The 19220-nt window shown below is 36.5% G+C and overlaps 1 long non-coding RNA gene across 1 annotated transcript in view; it reads left to right on the top strand.

The window, feature by feature from the left end:
- Positions 1 to 15189, top strand: part of LOC117666154 (uncharacterized) — a 39652-nt gene extending 24463 nt beyond the window's left edge. Inside the window, exon 5 of the long non-coding RNA XR_015733497.1 lies at positions 15012 to 15189. This is a non-coding gene — a long non-coding RNA (uncharacterized LOC117666154). The remainder of the gene's footprint in view (positions 1 to 15011) is intronic.
- Positions 15190 to 19220: the final 4031 nt, after the last annotated feature.

Genomic DNA, 19220 nt, shown 5'->3' with positions numbered 1-19220 from the left:
CAATGCCAAAAAAAAAAAAAACCAAGTCAGACTTTACTGTAGCAAATAAAATATGGCATGCTGTGGATCCATATACAACAAATCTTTGTAGTTACGAAGGTCTGCACCTCTCACTTTATAGGAGATACTGTCATACACCAGCTGAGATCAGCACAGATTAAAATGGCTGTCAGATTCCAAGTTGAACTGCAATTAAGTGACCATGGAGCTTGAAAAGCCTGTTGTCTTCAGAGAGCTGTCAGTGATGGATGGGGGAAAGGGTTGTTCCCAGACTAGGAGCTCAGCCAAATACAAATAGGAGGTGAGAGTTCAACCTGATACAAGGCACATGACCACACAAAGAAATGTGCAAGGAACGGAAATGAAAAAGCTGTTACTACACTGTTTGGATAGTGATGCCCTGGGGAGACATTATATATTTGACCAGTTTCCAGAGAAAATTCTAGGCAAGCCAAAAGCTTTTCAACATTTGGTGGTGGTGGTGGGGAGAATAATCACTTCTTCCCACTGTAAAGACAGCCTGTAGAAAACAAGCTTGGAAAAGTTTATTTGGTAATGTCAGGGATTTTTCCAACTAGAAGTGGTAGGGTTTTCTGTGAGGATATTATGTCATGTGGATACTGTATTTGGTATGTTATTTATTTATATACCACTGAAGCATCTCCACTGTTCCAAAATTCATATTTCTCAAAACAATGTATAATTTATGTTGGAGAACTAGAAGCAGCTTTTCCTAGGTAGAGATGCCTTTCCTATAAATCCTAGGTAACCTCCTTGTTAGATTACTAGACTGTGTAATTCAGGGAAATGTCTTTGAATCCAGCCTGGAAGCTACAATTAATTCACAAAGTCAGCCACAAAATACTTAATTTTATCACACATTTTGAATGTATCTTCTTGGTACGTGAAAAGCTCTATTGGCTTCCCTTTTTTTTCTAGAGCAGAATTCAAAATACTGATACTTAAAATCCCAGCTGGGTTCCAATCTAGATCACCGAGAAAATGTCTTCTTCTAAAATGAGTTGTATGAATCAATGGACACCTGGGCATTGTCAATAATATAATATAAGCAATTTCATACTAGTATATATTTAAGCATTTCTTAAGCAAAGGAAGCTTTTGGTTGACATGATAACAATATTCTCAGTAGGTTTAATCAATATTGTAACTCAGTTCATGATTGTTAAATCTTAGGAAGGTAGGTTGGAAGCTATCTTATTCCAGTTTAACTGTCTTAATTTAGTCCAGTGTCTATGGAGATTCTCAATCATCCAGGTCATGGTTGTCCCAAAGGTGATTTTTCAAAATCCAACTGGACTTTATTTTTCCTTGAGATGTTATATTTCTCATCCAAGAAGCTTCTTCAATTCACTGAAGAGGCTACTTGGATGAGTAGTGAAACGTCTTCAAGGAAAACAAAGTCCAGCTGCCTTTTGAAAATGCACCTTTGGGACAATTTAGCCCAGTATTATCTATAATATTTTGACCAGAAATTGCAGCCAGTCACATGGAACTCTTTTCCATTTTTTGGAACTATTCAAAATTCTCATAGAATGAAAATGTCAACCTGTCCAGAGATGTTATGTCTTTATTGTTAACTCTCCTGCAGTACACAGATGCATTTAAAAAACAAATATAGCTAAAATATTTTCTTAGCTTTATTTTACTTGAAGATGCTGGAGAGTTCCATTGGTAATGAATATATTCTGGAGTTCATTTCTGAAATGTCTAATATGAGATGTATTACCACACTGGATGATGGTATGTGTCATTTGATAATTGTTTGTGTGAGGGAGTATTTAATTCCTTAGTTTCATTCTTTGTGCTTTCTATGGGATGAATAAGGCAATGTACAAAAATAAAGCAATAATTTGGCGACAGTTCGTCAAAATGAAATCAGGCAATCTATTTAGAACAGCTACAGTATATATATTACCTCTCTTTCTTCAAAGGTATTAACATAACCCTCTGTTACCCAACTAGGTAACATCATCAGTGCTCAGTCAGAGAGCACAAGGACACGGTAGTCTTGCTCTGAGGGAGGTGCTGCATGCATTTAATAGGATGCTAGAGTTTCTGAATTCTGTCCCATAGACATGGGTTACAGCATACACAGGTTGTTTCATTTGAACAACTGTTTGTGAGTCTCCCCTTTTCCCATTAGAAAAAGGGGTGAGAGCCATCACATTCATCACAAAGAAATGATCAACAGCAATATCCTGCATCTAAACAGAAACACAGCTTCCTAGCTTCTTACATTAATAAAACCATATAACACTTTGGAAAGGATTCTTTATTTGCTGAATGAAAGCATATTTCTATCAATAAATCATTCTGGCTTTTGCGGGGCACTGCAAAGGCCTTTTTAAATTAAGGGAAGCGTGGTTGGCCTGATCCTCCACTGCTGAATAAATAGGCTTTTTTTTTTTGTCTGTAAAGAGTATTTCAGATTCTCCCTACTACCATCCCACTCTTAAATAACAACACACTATAAATATTGAAGGTGGAATTTTCCATGTTCCATGAAAATGACTTGGTTAATGTGATTTTCCACCTGAAAATGGAAAGCAAAATAAAAAAAACAAGGAACTAACTGCACAAAGGAGAAATCTGGCTTTATGTAATGGCAGGAAAGTGAATGTTGGTAGTACATAATCAATTTTTTCTCCTTTTAGTAATGCAACTGTTTGAGACTGTAAGTCTGCAGGTGGTTTCTGAAGGTTGTAGATCATAGCCTGTTTCAAACTGTGGAGTTATTTATGCTGTCTTTGAGCATATTCCTTACTAAAGGGGACTTAACTCATGAGAAACTTGTATAGTATACTTCAATTATTACAATTACACCTTAAGAAAAATATATTTGGAGCTCATATTCCTTTTTTGGCAATAATCTAAATTCATAAGGTATAATTCCTTTCTTTATGATCTCAATTGATTATGATTTGTGAAAACCTTCAGCTCACTTAGGTAATATTTGGCTTATCAGAAAACAGGAAGGTATCAATTTTAAGAACTAATATTGCTGTGAGAAAAAGGATTGTTCAAAATATATTAGGATGTGAACTGTTATTTTTGTAATATATTTGAAGCCCAATTAGAATCTTTAATCAGGATTTAACAATATCATTTCAAAAACAAAGGATTTCACACCCCTCCCTTAAGCCTCTTTCTCTAATAAACTTTACTTCAATCAATTTTATTACAGCAAATGGTATACTAGGAGCACTGAGTAGTATAATTTTCTTAAGGCATTTGATACTCTTAGTATTCTGATCAGGGGCTGGATGAATCTGTTTTCTGAGCACAAATTCATTCAATCTTCTTCCTCATAAATTTTTAGTCTTTAAATTATCTGCGTGAAAATTCATATCCCATTTTATGTGCATTTCCCTTAATGTAAACAATTTTGTATCAAACTTCCTGACCGTCTGCATTTATGTATGCATTGTTTGATCAGAAACTGCATCATAAAATCTGTAAAAATATGAAAATTAAAGGAGAATAGCATCCGGGTTTGTGAATTATTTTGTGGGGTAAATTAGATTAGTTCAAATAATATGAACTCAAAATATATATCGTTTATTTACTTTCCTTTGACATTCTTATATTTTTGCGTGACTAACATAACAGCTATCAGGCGGCCTTTGTTACCCCTCCAAAAATTGAAATAATCTTAAATTATTATATTTCATACTTTTCATTGCTGTCTCACTCTTTTCTATAGAGTGCAAAAATTTGCTTTGACTTTTGGAATTTGGTCAAAGGAATTAGAAAGATTGATTCCATTTTACCTCAGACATTTTCTGTGACAACCTGTACACATTATTTAACATCTTGTTTTAGCAGACTGGTGTTGAATATTTTTCTTTGTCTTGATAAATGTGAAACTCAAATGCTTCAAAAGGCATTATTTGCAATTTTGGTTCAGCTGTAGAAAGTAAACAAGAGGAAATGAGTGAGGGTTTTTTTTCAGGATGTTGATATGGAAAACATTGGTCAAGCCATGCTATATTTAAACATCTGCCTTTGTTACACATTAAATATTGATCCCTCTTCACCCTGGTAATCATCTGGTTGTGCTGCCCAAAGTAAAAGGAAATAAGGACCTCTCCCTTCCTTGACACAATGGAAAATGAAGAGGAAGGTATATCAAGAGAAAGGATACAATTTATTTGTAAGATTACAAACAAATAGTTTTTCAGGCCCACTACACAGAACATGCCTCCAACTCATGGCCTTGTCCCTTTTAATAGCAAGGGACAGACTGTATAAATGGGCAAAAATAGAGGATTGGCATGCCAGGAGCCTGTCCCCATACATGTTAAATTTGCTTTTTTGTTGTTTTGGGGGGGAGAGAATTTTAGGGGTTGAGAAATTGACATAGTGAAACAGCTACTGACTAGTAAATAAGGATCTGTTAACTAATAGATCTTCTTATTGGTTGTTGGTTGCTAATTCTAAGTAACTACTGTAGAACCATAGGGAAGAAATGACTGTAGGATTCCAGTAACTAAAATGATGGGAACTGAAATTTTGTTTTGTTTAGATTCTGAAATCAGAAAATTTGGATGATGGAAAGGCTGGTCTTTGAAAACACTTCATATTTCATACTTGAAAACCAAATACTTCACCACTTCAATGGAAGAGTCTTCTTATATTCTCTGTTTTATTTTGTTTTGTTTCCTCATGTTTAATCTTTGTTTTGTGAGATGTCATCTTTAGTTTAAGGTCATATTCTTTTCTGGTAAAAGCTATCCACTGCCTGAGGCAAAGAGGGAGAGGAAACCTTATAATGGTTGTTGGAAGTGGGGGTTAGATTCCCATAGGATGGAAGCAGCATGCTCATTTTCTCAGAATTAAGTTTGATTTTGCTCACGTTTTGTTGATTTTCAACTACATTTATTCCATTCTGTCTCCATATCAGATTGCAAATTATTTTCTTAAGCCTACATGACAGTTAATATGCATTTTCATATGCATATCTCCTATTAGATCCTATTAAATGCTCATTTTTAAATGCGATTTGTCCTGAATATTATGCATACCCTACATAGGAATCAGAGCAATATTTGACATCAGTGTGTGCCCACCTACCACTTAATATTTCTAGATATTCTTTTTGACTAGACTTTCCCAATCTAGGAATTCTCTATTTTATGCAGATTCAGTCACAAAAGTGCTCAACAACACCAATCTTAGGAGATGAAATCCATAGCGCTGGAGAGCCCCTAGATTCGGAAAGATTATGATAGTACATTGGATTAAATTATTTTCAGCTAGTTGATCTCCTCTTTTTGCTGGCTAAAGGAAATGTATATTTGCTGCAAAAGCAAAACAGCTCTGATTTAACAATTGGTGCTTCTATGTTCCCACATGGAAGACCAAATTCAATCTTATCAAAGTTTCCGGTTGAATTTTCATGACTGAAGTGTCTATGACTTTCCAGAAATGTACATTAGGGCAGACATAATTTTAAAAATGTTACCTATGTTTTTTCCTCTTTCCTTCCTTTTAACCTGTTTAATGATTTTTTAAAAAATCATATTGACTCATAGAGGGTTATTAAAATCTCAAAAGCTTACATATGAACACTATTTCATAACTAACTAATTGGCTTACTAAATCTGCTGCTTCAAACTAGCTTTTTTTCTTTCTAGGTCAACACAGAATATTTTCTTTTATTAAAGAAATTGTCTGTTTTTAACAGTGTTTGGTTGGTAGGCATGGGTGCCCACAGGGCAAGTAACCAGGAGATGTCACATACAGCATGATATAATCATGAAAATATAAGTAATTTGCCTCATGTCATTTCTGCAGTGACATCAAGGTATGTGTAATATCATTATTGCCCTTAGCAGACACCTATGTCAGCCAGTAGAAATATTATGGAATAGTAGCTACTAAACTAACCAAGACATTTCCACAATCTCCCAGTTTATATGGCTGAAATGATCAGCCTCTAACTTTAAAAAGACTCAAGTAGTAAAGGATTATCATGAAACAAATGCTGTTCAGCCTTCAGTATTTCAGATAAATCTCTCCTCTTTTTATAGGTGATTATTTTGAGTTTCTGCAGAATAAGTTGAAATCTGGTTATCAGATATCAAAATGTTTTTTATCCAGCTAGCTGAAGCCTGTACTTGTAGTAACCAAAGGCAATATTGATTGATAGAATTCCTATGCAAAAGCAGTGACAAGAGGCAGTAATGCTTGTTTATACAGGAATTAGGCAGTTCTGTAGGTATTGCTTGAATGTTGTGATGTGACAATAATCTTAATTGTACATTCCAGGAAAACAAACACATATCATTGCTGTAAATTTCTTGGTTGATTAAAGTGGTATACTAAAGGCCAACAGATGTGTGTGTGTGCTGGCATATGTCTTACATCTAAATATTTGCATTGCTGGAAAAAAGTGTCAGCATTTGTGGTATCAGAATTTTGTTGACTACATTGTGTAGTTCCTTTGTGCCTTGAACTTGTTTACAATTTAAAGTAATGTTTTGGAGATCTGATATAAGAGGGAAAAAGAGTCGGAAGAGAAAAATAAGCACATTAAAGGTATTGCTTGTTTAAAAAAGTTATGCAATTAAGTTACCTTGAAATTATATTTGGGAATGGTAGGAGGAAACCCTGAAAAGGTTGAGGAATACCAGCAGTAATTGGTTCAAGGCAAGCCAGTTGAAAAGGCCATTCAGAACCTTCAAGGACTTGGTATGGAAGACTAGTGTCCCTACATCCCTTGTCTGCAGACATGCTGGACTGTGTCAACTTGAGAGTATATGATTTATGATTATGGATCCTGTTCTATCACACAAATCATCAGAAATGTTCCACCATCATCCTTCTGATTGATCTGCAAATTTCCTTCAGACATCTTTCTATATAGAAATTTTCTGTAAAGGGTTTTTTATAGTATAAATTTATATTATATATAAATATATTATATAAACTACAAATGAAAATAGTGGGAAAATGGGAAAGAGGTCAAGAAAGAAGAGTAAGATGAAGGAAAATAGAAAAAAGCATTAACTCTTTTCAGTGAAGAATGAACATAATAATACAGCCTCAACTTTTTACTTTACTTAGTCAGGATCTCTTAGCCATTTCTATAACACCCCCCTCCCCGCCCACGTCTAATCAGTAAATCCCAAAATCAAAGTTTCATATTTTTCTATCTCAAGCACAAAATCCAGAAGCGGTTTCCAGATAGAAACAAAGTTAGACTATTCTTTTCTCTGATTAAAGCAGTTTATATGGCCATCTCTGCTAGTTCCATCAGTTTCTCCAAGCATTTTCTATTGTGGAAAATAATATTTTTCAAGTTCTTTGTCCAGTAAACCTAGAAGAAAAGTCTCTGGTTTAATTTGCATATTTGTTTTCTTCTGTATTAAAATATGAATCATACTTCAGAATGTCTTTGCTTTGTGACAAGTCCACCAAAGATGGTAGAAAGTTCCTTCCTTAGGTTTACATTTCCAACATACATTTGAAGTACCTTTATAAGTCTTACGCAGCAAAGGTATTGAGAAGTTTGGGAATTCATACATTCTGCAAGAAAATTGCTATATTTTTCTTTTCCCTTAGAGCCTTTGTGTATAAGATTTGAATGCAGAGGCTAGTTCAAGTGATTGAAAATGTTCTTATTCCACTTTCATCAAAAAGAGTCAAAGTAGTTTGTAAGTAACTGGTATACATATCAATAAAAAAAAAAAACACCACTTACTTTCTTGGCCAGATGACTTTCAGTCTAAGTGCATGCAAGGAAAACTGTTGTTCTAGTAGTAAAAGCATCTATCAGTGGAAACTGAATTACATCTCTTCAGCCTGGTGATATGCAGTCATTCAAAACCCAAGTGGAAAAAATGCTTCAGAGAGATCATTGGTGAATGTATAGTACTGTCTGCAGTTCCTTAAAGAAGCTACACCTTGTCCTGGGTTTGCCCCATAGCTATGCAACCCCAAGAAACAATGTACAATTCAAGCAATCTTAAGTTCATTAATGTTTTAAGCAATTATATTGATATATACTTTCTTCTCTTTTTAAGGTTTAAGTTACCGTAACCATCTTTGTGCTAATATCTATATTTTGTAATATACTGTTTACATTTTATGGGAGTATGTGGTGGTCTAGTGGTAAAGTTGCTCGCCTGGCACTTGGAAGGTTGAGAGTTCAATCCTAAATAGTGGCAGATGTTTCTCTCATAGGACGCAAAGAAAAACATATCTGCTGCATACTCCACATAGGCATCAGGAAGGGCATCCGGCCAGTAAACACTCAGCTCCATCCAGTCACCCCAACTCTACCCTGAATTAAGGCATTACAGAGTCATAAAAAGGGAGTTTATTCACTGTAATATAGAATGCAATAAAATGATTACTTGAAAAAAAAATATAACTTTTAAAAAGATGCATTTGTCTTAAGGATCCCATCTTTTCCTGGGATAGCACAATTAAGTATCCATCCCCCCTAAATCTTTTTGTGCTTTGAATTTGAATAGTGGCATATTACTCTCTCAAATCCTTATAAAAGCTTTATCGTATTAATATTCATATTTGGTACGTGTGTGTGTGTATTTAACTATCTAGATGATAATCATCTGCTGTGGCTACGATTAGCTTCTTCCTTTGCTGTTTATGTATTTATGAAATGTATGAGTTGCTCTATAAAAAATGTTCATATTATGAAAAATCCATTGAAATAAAGGTATAATAATATGCTAATGGTTGAAATGAACAAGTAAGCAACAGAGTCTAAATCAAGGATCCTACCAAGAGAAGCTAAGCCAATGAGCTATAGTTACTTAAAAGTAGTATAATTAAATGACTTGTTTTTAATTGTTATATGTGTTTTTTTTAATGAAAAAGTGGTGTATAAATGTTAGAAAACAATGCCTAGCAGTTGTAGCAATAAATCAGCTTTGAAATGCTGCTACAAGTACGTTGTACAGTTCACTTGTGATCTGAGATTGTTGCCTTTGGAAAGGATGGAAAGCAGGGAAGCCAAATCATTTGAATCTCTGCCATTATTTGTAAGAGCCAAATAGTTTTGTGCAGAAAGCATGGCTTAGTTTCCATCCATAAAACTCTTATCTTTGGATTCATTCATGGAAAAAGCCATTTGTAAGGATGTTGCTGCTCTCTTTGAAGCCAAGGCTGAATCATTGCAATTTCTCTTGAGGGGGTGGCTATAGGGTGGAACATCAAGGCCCTCGTGCCATGGGGGATTCAGTCAGGCCTCAGATCAAATCAAAACATCCCGTAATTCAGCAAGTGAAGGTTTTTCCTGTCCTTGAATGTTCCATGGTGGACAAAGAAGCAACTGCTGGATTTAATAAAACTGTAAAACGTACTGAATCCCTCTAGCGGATAACAAGTGACAGACATAAATACATTCTTTGGTTATTGAAAATGTTGAATTGCAAGTAAAACATTTTTCCCTAAGAGAAGAATACCTCTTTAAGGGGCTACCACTTTTGGCTGCAACAAAGCAACCTAGGTAGCATTGTCACATTCTTTAAATTTCTGCTTTAGATAGAACCTAGATCGGGTGTCAGCAATCTGTGGCTCTGGAGCCGCATGTGTCTCTTTTGTCCCCCTGCTGTGGCTCCCTGTTGGCTGAACCCACCACTGGCTAGCCCTGCCCCTTACCCTCCCCTCCCAGTCATTCATCGCCTGGCCTGAGAAGGTAAGGGTGAGGGTGGGGGATGGAGACTTGCTTCATATTCCAGAGCGGGAGTGAAGTGCCCCTTAGTTGCTGACTATATATAGTCAGATGCCACTGACTGTTTTTTATGATTTTCAGATAGATAGATATATAGAGAGAGACACACACACACAGAGAGAGGGAGAAAGACAGAGACAGATACACAGAGATTACCTGTTTCCCACAGAAAAGAAAACACTGGGAGCAACAAACCTTGCTAGGCATGGCTGGGGGGGATCATGTGACTGGGTGGGAGTGAATGACGTTGAGTTGGCCATGCTCACCCAGGTTTATGGCTCCCAGTGTTTTCTTTTCTGTGGGAAACGGGTCCAAATGGCTCTTTGAGTATTTAAAGTTGCAGACCCCTGACCTAGATGAATGTTTCCGAAAAAAACATATTATTATGCATATTATATGCATAACATGCATATTATTAACTGTGCCCAGTAGTTTTTCTGAAAAAAAAAACCTGCTTCCCCTTTGGCTGGAGAAATGAAAAGTATGGAGAAACTCCTATATTCAATCTTCCCAGCCCACCAATAGGAGTAGAATGAATCATCCTAAGCAGATCTTCAGAATGATAAAATTTTTGACCAAAGCAGATTTCTGCATTGGAAGTCTTTATGGGCATTTCTTAATGCATGGTTACAAGACCAGTAATCATTGCTTAGCTGGAATGGGTCTGTAGGAAGAAAATCAGAGCTGCAGGAGAGAAAGGAATACCTATGGAGTCTTTGGATCCCATTGACCACTAGATGGCAACAAAAAAATTAATACAGTAATTTTTAAATACACATTCTCTTTCCTGTCATCCAGTGGGCATCCAGATTGTTCCAACCAGTTGACCAAATTCTTATAAGTTTTGGTTTGGGTATTTCTTTTCTCCATATGCAGGTTTATGAAAACAGTTGTCTGGCACATCTAAACCAATCAGTGTACTTTGAAATAAACTGTCAAATGTAATTTTTTGTGATTGAAAAATATATAAATGCTAAATGTCCAATATTGGCTATTTTTTCACCCATAAAATGGCCACTGTGGTAACCCTCGACTATCCATTACACTCCAGGGATACTTTTTTCCACCTTTGCTTACTTTTATCACTTTTCTGGCAAACAGCTCACTTCCAAAAAAGCATTAGGAAATAGATAGATAGATAGATAGATAGATAGATAGATAGATAGATAGGTAGGTAGGTAGGTAGGTAGGTAGGTAGGTAGATAGAACGAAAGAAAGAAAGAAAGAAAGAAAGAAAGAAAGAAAGAAAGAAAGAGATATGAACAACAGATTTGTGATTATTCTCATTTTACCTAGTGATAAAAAAAATAAGACCTAGGCAGTAGCAAAAGTGAAGCAGATAGTAGACAATGAACTTTTTATAAACTTCTTAACTAATCCTAAATGCCAATTTCTTACTCATTCATCATTCTTATATTGTTATATCTTTATCAAGCAGCCTGGAGGAAATGTGAGGCAAGAGGGAGACTATAAGCTCGTGCACAAGTTCTCTGTGGCAATTGCAAATCAGGCTGCTTTTATCCTATGGCACTTTGTGGTTTGCCATTATTATTATTATTTTTTTCTCTTCACTAGTTGTACATGCTGTAAAATGCCCTGTAGGTCATCTCATGTCTTAAGAGCATGAGGTATAAATCACCTCTTTCATTTTCTAATTCCTTCAGTTCATTCTACAAATCATTTGGTTTTGTTCATTCTGCTGCCATTCTGCATATAACATAGCCATTCACCTTCTTTGCTTTCTAAGAATGCCTCAGAGTCCTATGTAGGACCTGGAAATGTTCTTCCAAATAAAGAGGATTATTAGAGACTCGCATGTTGCTGAGAAACTGCTGAGTTGTTATAAGTAATCGTTAATTTTAAATTTTAAAATCTAAAGTTAGGTGGGGAAGGGCTCCGGGTGCTCATATTGGCCCCCATGGTGGAGTGATACAGTATTAGATATTGCAAGCTCTTGTGGAAAATTTCATTGGTAGCTTCGGATTGGCCTTAAATTCACTGAAGAAAGAACAGCATTTGGTTGTGAAATAGGTACTATATATTTCTTCACAGATCCAGATAAGATTGCTGGGCAAGAATATCATCACCCAACTCCTAGGAATTTAAATAAATACCACAGTTTAAAGAAATTGTACTTTTCTTACTTACTTAAGATTAAAGAAATCTTACTTTTTTCATCTTAGAATTCATTCCTGCTGAGTTTAGATGAGCTAGACATTACAATATCTGGCTCAAGGAATGTAGGTAGCCATACTTAGATTCCACTGTGACTAGTCCTTCCTTTTTAAAAATAGCAAAATCTCCTTATCATATCCTTCTACAAGACTAAAGACAACCAGAAATAACAGCATACAGTAGCAGTGTGAAAATGAATGTTTTATGATATGGGAATTACTGCAGAAAAATTAAAACCAGCCAACCATGTATGCTTCCAAGCTCTAGCACTTATAACTTTTTATAGATATTCTTTATAGCCTCTGCACACTACGTGAGGCCAAGATTGAAACTTATTCATATTTCCCTCTATTAAAATGGAAGGGTTTTATCTCAGTATAGAATGCTGTAACAGAATAATAGGAAAAGGAGAGGAAAACAAACATGTATGTTAAAGTAGTTGCTTACTAGATGTGTGAATGCACTAAGTGTAGTATATCTTGACTTGACCAAAGCATTTGGCAAAGTACACCATGACATGCAATTAACAAGCTAACTATGATTGGGCTAAATAGCATGACAAAAAGTAATTTATACAGCTGATTTTTAAATCATACTTCTAGTGCTTAACAGTGGTACCCTTTCTCCTTTCTTCTCTCCTTCCATTCTTCTTTATCCTTCCTTCCTTCCTTCCTTCCTTCCTTCCTTCCTTCCTTCCTTCCTTCCTTCCTTCCTTTCTCCCTCCCTCCCTCCCTCCCTCCCTCCCTGTATATATGTACACCAGAGATGCTACATGGGTTGGGAAAGTGTCACAGATTTTAGACACATTTTGTAAACTATCCCATTTGAGGTACCTTGTTCAAAAATTGTTGCCCTATGATGCACAGTTTGCCCAGCTAAAAGTCATGATAATGACTATTTTTGTAGTATATAGATGCTGAACTTCATAACAGCAGGTGGAGGCTGTGAGGTTGATGTCTGGCATAAAATAGATTTGCTGATGGATTACATGGCCTTTTGCAATGGCATTTCTTGTTGACTTACCCTGAATTTCTTGTCCTTTATTAATATTTAGTAATTTGCATATGTGGGAGAGAATGAAATAGCAATGTGACACATGTATGTTCTTTTCAGATTCTATCTTAGTGATAATGTTTTCATAGAATTCTACTGGGAAATAATAGCAATAGCAATAGCACTTAGACTTATATACTGCTTTACAGTGCTTTTACAGCCCTCTCTAAGCAGTTTACAGAGTCAGCATATTGCCCCCAACAATTGCTGTAGTGGCTCCCTGTGGTCTTCCAGGTGCAATTCAAGGTGTTGTTTGCCACCTTTAAAGTGCTCCATGGCTTGGGACCTGGCTATTTATGAGACCGCCTTCTGCCACCGATAGCCTCCCATCGACCAGTACGCTCCCACAGAGAGGGGCTCCTCCTGGTGTCGTCAGCTAGGCAATGTCAGCTGATGACCCCCAGGGGGGGAGCATTCTCTGTGGGGGGGCCTACCCTCTGGAATGAGCTGCCCCTGGAGATTCGTAGGATTCACGACCTACGTACCTTTCGTCGCGCCCTAAAAACATTATTATTCCAACAAGCAGGGCTGGCCTAAATAATAATAACATTTTACTATTTTAAATGGGGTGTTTTATTAGAGTTTTTTGGCCAATTTATTTAATTGTTTTAAATTGTTTTTAATTTGTATATTGTCATGGTTTTATTTTTGGCTGTACACCACCCTGAGTCCTTCGGGAGAAGAGCGGTATAGAAATTCAATTAAATAAATAAATAAATAAATAAATAAATAAATAAATAAATAAATAAATAAATTTGTGTTCTCATTTTACCCACCTCAGAAGGATGGAAGGCTGAGGCAACCTTGAGCCTGGTGAGATTTGAACTGCCAAATTGCAGGCAGCCAGCAGTCAGCAGAAGTAGCCTGTAGTGCTGCACTCTAACCACTCTAACCATTATGCCACCATGGCTCATAATTAAGCTATCCAAACAAAATGGCTGATTCGTAGTAATGGATGAAGTTTTAGAAAGTTTTCGGTATTGTCACTTTCCCTGTTTAAGTACAACTTCAGATATGGCAGCAAGATGGTGGATATTTCTCAACTATTCAGTTTCTGCAAAATGAAGCTATGGAAAGCTCTGAAATGTGCTTTGCTTCAGTGCTGCTTGGGTGACAGAGTTCTGTCAACAGTTGTTGACAGAACTCTGTCCCCAACCCAGTGGTGGGTTGTCCCCGATTCGGACCAGTTTGCAAGAACCAGTAGTAAAACCAGTCGGAGGTCCAGCCCACCGCCCCGGATGTCATCATCAGCGATCTGCGCATGCGCAGAAGCTTGTGCGATCCCATTGCAAACCGGTAGTAAAGGTAAGTAGAACCCACCCCTGCCCCAACTTCTAAAAGAGGACTATGAAGTTGGTATATTGCCTTGAATATGGAGCTTCCTCCAGCGCTTTCTGTGACCTACAGGGAGTCCCAGAGAAGGTCCTGAAATAACAGAAAATACTTTAATGTGTCAGATTGCATAATCTGTTCTCCTTCATTGAGCTGACTTTTGAATTGCAGGCCTATAACCCAGGAGACTGTGAGTTCTAGTCCTGCCTTAGGAATGATAGCCGGCTGGGTGACCTTGGGGCTAGTCACTCTCTCTCAGGCCAGCCTCACAGGGTTCTTATTATGGGGGAGATTGGAGGAAGAAGGAGTATTAGGTATGTTTGCCCCTTGAGAAACTTATATTTATTGGTTCGATTTATATGCCGTCCTTCTCCGGAGACTCAGGGCGGCTTACAATGCGTTAAGCAATAGCCTTCATACTTTTTTATATACCTGCTTAGTAGGGCTTTCGGCCCCCCTAAGCGGTGTTCTTTTTTTAATACAAAGTCAGTTTATTGCCCCCACAATCCGGGTCCTCATTTTACTTACCTCGAAAGGGTGGAAGGCTGAGTCAACCTTGAGCCTGGTGAGATTTGAACTTGCAGTAATTGCAGGCAGCTGGTGCTACTTTAACAGCACTTTAGTCTGCTGCACCACCAAGGCTCTTATATTACTCTTATACAAAGTAATAAAGAAAGGATTTAAAAAGTCACATAAATAATCATAAAATAATTTGCCATATTTGCAGATATTGCCTTGCCTGATGCCATGCTGGAACATTTCCTGCAGATTTGCAGCAGCTTGAAGATTCTTCTGGGCACTGAAATCTTTGAACTTAGGGCAGCATAAAAAAGAAAAGAAAGAATCAAGATATAATCCTTTTAGCCAACTGTCAAAACTGATAAATAAAATAAGTCTGAGCCAAAGTGTTATTATTGGATTCCAGTAAGAACAAAGAAACAAAACAAGAACTCAAAAGGAAGGACAAGAAGCAACTTCTACTCTGATTTAACTTCAGATTTCCTCACATAGCCATATCCAGTTGGCTGTGTGATGCCACGATGTCAGTTCAGACTAAAGGAATGAACACATTTTTATTCAGGCATCTTACTGATTTCAGCTGAAATTATTTTAAAATAACGTTCAATAGCAATAGGAGGCACAATCATTGCCCATTACTAGGGCTGATGATAAAAGATGAAAAAGATAAGTGGAAAACACTCATTCTAATCTAGATGTTGAAAATTATGGTGATGATAAATAAATAAATACATCATCAACAAATGTGCAGCTCAGTCTGTAAATATATCTATAATGAGTCTTCTGTCTATTGCTGTTATTTTAGTGCCTACCAACTGTGCTGATTAATACATGAGGTGAATCATATTAGACTTTATTAAAGAATATTAGAAAAATTGTCTTGTATTTTAAGATTAACAAATTATTTTCCTGAAAGATCTCATATTAGATTAGAACTGAAAGTTGGAAGAAGACAGTTAGTAGCATATTTATACTTATTCTTCCTCAGTATTTAAAGAAAGAATACTGCAAAGTCCACATCACTTTTAGGGAAAAAAAATAGAAGTATATATTTCAGGTTTTATGGTATGAAAAGAAAACACAATATTGAATACTTAAAATACTTAATATTATATGATATATAATATATATATATATATATATATCATTATTGTAAAATTTCACAACTGCTTTTCTTAGTTATTATACACAGAAAAAAAAATAACTGCAACATCAGGTAAAACTTAAATTAAGCAGTTAAGTATTATCCAAAGCACAACGTGCAATAAAGGAATAGAACAACTTAAAAGGTAAAGGTTCCCCTCACACATATGTGCTAGTCATTCTCAACTCTAGGAGGTGGTGCTCATCTCCATTTCAAAGCCAAAGAGCCAGCGCTGTCTGAAGACGTCTCTGTGGTCATGTGGTTGGCATGAGGAAGCGCCAAAGGTGCACGGAACGCTGTTACCTTCCCGTCAAAGGTGGTCCCTATTTTTCTACTTGCATTTTTTATGTGCTTTCAAACTGTTAGGTTGGCAGAAGCTGGGATAAGTAACAGGAGCTCACTCCATTACACAGCACTAGGGATTCAAACTGCTGAACTGCCGACCTTTCAATCGACAAGCTCAGTGTCTTAGCCACTGAGCCACCACATCCCTTAGAACAACTGAAGGCAATGCCTAATTGATCCTTTAACAAAATGCCCACTGAAAGGAAAGTGATATTTTTTGTAGTCTCTGAATCGCAGCCTGGGATCCTGGACAAGAATTAGACAAAAGAGAAGCCAGAATTGTGAAACAGATCTTCTCTTCTGCAGATTGGAACAAAGGACAAAGGAGAAAATAATTAATGTAGAGAAGTGGAAAGGGACACCAGGAAATATTCACCACTACAGAAGAGAGACATTGTAAGTCCTTCACTTATAGGGATTTATATACTCATGATAACCAATTAGGATCAGGATTGAGGGGACAGAGTTTTCACCATTCTATTACAATCATGGTTGGGATTTTTTTACCACCCCGCTAAGAACACTTTTCATGAAATCCCCATGAAAAATACCTTGAGCTCCTGGGATATAACTCCAAGAACTAAATGAATATGATCAATACTATATGACTTCTAGCTATTCCCAAACTTAGAGTTACATTCATGAGCCTTCTCTGGTTAAACTTTTTTCTAATGTAGTTCATGTTCTTGAGGAGGAAAGTCTGGGACAGAGGAGAAATGGGAGAGTGGAGAAGTAACCTGTTTCCTGATTAGGATGTCAAACTCCTGTTGCCTGAGCCACCTGTGATACCCGTGTTGTATGTTGACTGCATAGATTCTATCCAAATTAAGGGAAAGGGGAAACAGGAAAAAACAGCAATTATACAAGAACATAATCTAGCTCCATGCACACTGGCACAGCTGTGCATTTGAAAAGCTTATGAATATGGACTAGAGGCATTAGCCTCTCTCATATGCATTCCCACAAATATTTAAAACATGGTACTGTTGTAATATAGCTCCAGTACATCTCTCCTGTCCATTAATTTGCATAGGCTCCTTTGAAAACTGCCTAAAGTGCAGATGTGGCCATCACCACTTCTGATGTGTGAAGTACAAAAACACTTCCTTTAATCTTTCCTGAATAGGATCATCAAATATCTGCACAGGCAAAGGGGAAAAATCGATCATTAGAAAGAAGAACCAATGGGTGTAAAGAGTCTCATTAATTGTTTGACTTTCTTGGTATTCATAAAAAGATATATATTGCAAACAACTGAAAACATAGCCCTTCAGGCATATACAATTACTTTTCCAGCATCAGAAAGACTAGTTTTTCAACTCTTTATCTTCAAGAACATATACTAGCAGTAATAAAGAATTGACAACAATGTATTTTTAAAAATTTCATCATAGAAGTGTATGATGAGTCATGTGTCCTACAGATAATATTCATAAGAGATTTGAGGGGTAGATCAGGGGTGCTATTCAGCAGGTTCTGACAGGTCCTGGAGCACTGGTAGAGGAAATTTTGAGTAGTTCGGAGAACCAGCAAATACCACCTCTGGCTGGCCCCAGAGTGGGGAGGGAATGGGGATTTTGTAGTATCCTTCCCCTGGAGTGGAGTGGGAATGGGGATTTTGCAGTATCCTTCCCCTGCCATGCCCACCAAGCCACGCCCACAGAACTAGTAGTAAAAAATTTGAATTCCACCACTGGGTTAGATTGAAGTCAATCATTGGAATTAGGAAATAAATAATAAATGTTATTATTTATTATAATACATAATATTAAAAAGGAGCTTAGCAAGTTGAGGTGGTTGAGTCTGTCCATGGATGAGGGGAAAAAAGAACCAGATAATTTACAAGATCACCATAGAGAAAAGTTTGAATGGCTACTGTTATGAAAGCAGTTCAAACAGCAACTATTGAATGTGACCATTTAAACACAGATGAAATAACGCTTCCTGTGAACTATCTTTATCTTGAGCAAATGTAAATTTTTATGAGAGTAACCATGCTGTTTTACTCCCTCTAATATTTCAGTTCTACTTTATAATTTCACTGCATATATACCTGAAGATTTTTCTTTCTTTAGTCAGCTGTCAAAAGCAACTCTGTTCCTTCAGTAGATCTCTCTTTTCAGTTACAACTTTCTATATCTTTAAATTAATATTAAACTATTTAAAATTAATATTATGGTTTTAATCAAAGGCTTTAGCCCACAAACCCAAGCTATTTCTTCTCTATTAGCAACAGGGGTGAAGGGGTCTTATCAAAGTTTATTTGTTCATATCAAAGCTCTTATTTGATCTCCTGAAAGAGATTGGTGAATGCACAATTAAGAAATTCCTCGTATACGTCTTTCCCCAAAGGACAAAAAGAAAAAAACAACAACCTGCTAAGGCCTATTAGCTTTTCAATATATTTCTCACCTCAGGAAATGAATTAGCTTCCCAGGCTAATTTAGAAAAATATTTCATGCACATGAATATCCACATCATGTGTCACAGCCCACGATATCACAGGGTGGCTGTGTATTTGATTTAATCTGTTGAGGATTGAACAATCAGATAATTGCATTATAAAGGTCAAATAGTTATTTTAGCAGTTGCTATAAGCTTTTTATACACTCAGGTTCATGGTCCACATTGCCTTTTAGATTTTCCAAGATGGAGTATTCAGCAATCTGATAATCCTGCATCACTCTAAATATTGTCAGTATGAGGCCACACTGGGGTTCATCTGACATGTTGAGAGCTGCACTGCAGACACGAGTGAGACCAGATCCAATTTTGGGAGAAGAATTCAGAAATTTTAAGAAGACTGACAACCCATTAGACAGAAGATATTTTCAAATAAAGGACCGTAGTCTGATAGTTATTTATTACACTTTTATCCCATCTTAATTCCTTTATAAGTAACTCAAGGGGGCAAACATACCTAATACT

This window comes from Pantherophis guttatus, chromosome 1 (assembly GCF_059756535.1).
Source record: "Pantherophis guttatus breed Tessera chromosome 1, ASM5975653v1, whole genome shotgun sequence".
In the NCBI taxonomy this organism is placed as follows: Eukaryota; Metazoa; Chordata; class Lepidosauria; order Squamata; family Colubridae; genus Pantherophis; species Pantherophis guttatus.
Note: the sequence above shows the minus strand (reverse complement) of the source record. Positions and strands in the feature narration are given on the sequence as shown.